Below are 1,709 nucleotides of genomic sequence, written 5' to 3'. Positions count from 1 at the left end.
CCCTGTAGAAGCCTCACTCTCAGCATTTGGGCCTGGATGGCCAAAGCCTCCTGGTCATCCAGCAGCCGCCCCCGAGCCCACTCGGGTGAGCCCTTTCCTGTCTCTGGGCCCTTCGTGCCCTCTGGGCGTCCTCCCTTCTCTGGACCCCACATGCCCCGGGGTGGCTCCTTCCAAAGACCATGGCAAGGTGCAGGCCTGAGGAAGGTGCCATCCCGGGGATGCCATGAGGGAGCCAAGCAGGAGGGGCTACTCGGGCCATCTCTGCAGAGCTTCCTCCTGGGGTGTCACAGATAAGGTGTCTGTTCCCCTGGGGGCCCAAGTCAGCTGGGGGGGCACCGAAGGGGCTCCAGCGGAATCCTGTGGTGTGTGCTGGGAAGCCGGGACTCCTCTGATGGGCTCCATTCCGGTGGCTTTTTCTGACCTTCCCCAGAAGACTGGTACGGAGAGTGGCTGGACCCCTCTCCTGGCCTCTGCCTCGAGAGGATCAGGTGGGTGAGGGCTGGGGTTACCGGCACCGTCTAAGCCAGAGAGATCTTTAGAGAGGGGGCAGCTGTGGGATGACCCCATTTTACAGAGGCCTGTCAGCAAGAAGTTAGTAAGGGGGCAGGGTCCTAGGTCAACACCCTTCCCTGCCATGGAACCTATGCTTCCTTCTCCTCCCATCTTCCCTGCCCCTTTTCCTGGCCCCTAATTCACTTTAAAAAAAAAAACTACCAAAAAACCCCTCTTACCTTCAGTCTTAGAATCAATACTAAATATTGGTTCTAAAGCAGTAGAGCAGTAATGACTAGGCAACAGGAGTGAAGTGACTTACCCAGGGTCACACAGCTAGGAAGAGTCCAAGGTCATATTTGAATCCAGGACCTCCTGTCTCCAGGCCTGGCGCTCAATCCACTGAGCCATCTAGCTGCTCTGCGCACCCCACTTCCCCAACTGTTTTTTTTTTTAACCCTTGTACTTTGGTTTATTGTCTCATAGGTGGAAGATTGGTAAGGGTGGGCAATGGGGGTCAAGTGACTTGCCCAGGGTCACACAGCTGGGAAGTGGCTGAGGCCGGGTTTGAACCTAGGACCTCCTGTTTCTAGGCCTGACTCTCAATCACTGAGATACCCAGCTGCCCCCCCAACTGTTTTTTATAGAAATAAACAAATAGGACACTGACAAACTAGGATGAGTGTTTGTTATTTTGTTTTCAGTCTGTTTAATTGAAGTTTCCTGTGACAGAGATTTTACTGTGATTGTGGTGGGACCGGCTCCCCCGCCACCCCCCACCCCCAGGCACTGTGGCAAGCTTGGAGGATTCAGAGAAAATGTGAATACAGGGCAGAAGATCACTGTTGTCAGAGAAAGGAATCCCGGGTAGACCAGAAGTGCTGGTGGGCGGCCACAGTTTCTGTCATGTTTTACTGCCTGTGACGTTCAGGCATCCTTAGTGATAAATCGGGGGCTTCTGCTTCTGAATGGGTGTTCACACCTCTGCTTTGACAGCCAGGGAAATCTCCCTTTCAGCAAAGGAAACTCCAAATATAGCCATCAACACCAGAAAAAGCTAGACGTTTTAGACTACTCTCTCTCCCTCCCTCTGTCTCTCTCTTCCTCTGTCTCTCTCTTTCTCCCTCTCTTTCTCTCCCTCTCTCTCCTCCCCCTCTCTCTTCCCCTCCCTCCTCTCTTCCCCTCCCTCCTCTCTTCTCTCTCTCTGTCTCGCTCTT

The sequence above is a fragment of the Gracilinanus agilis genome, chromosome 2 (genome assembly GCF_016433145.1).
Source record: "Gracilinanus agilis isolate LMUSP501 chromosome 2, AgileGrace, whole genome shotgun sequence".
Taxonomy (NCBI): Eukaryota; Metazoa; Chordata; class Mammalia; order Didelphimorphia; family Didelphidae; genus Gracilinanus; species Gracilinanus agilis.
Note: the sequence above shows the minus strand (reverse complement) of the source record.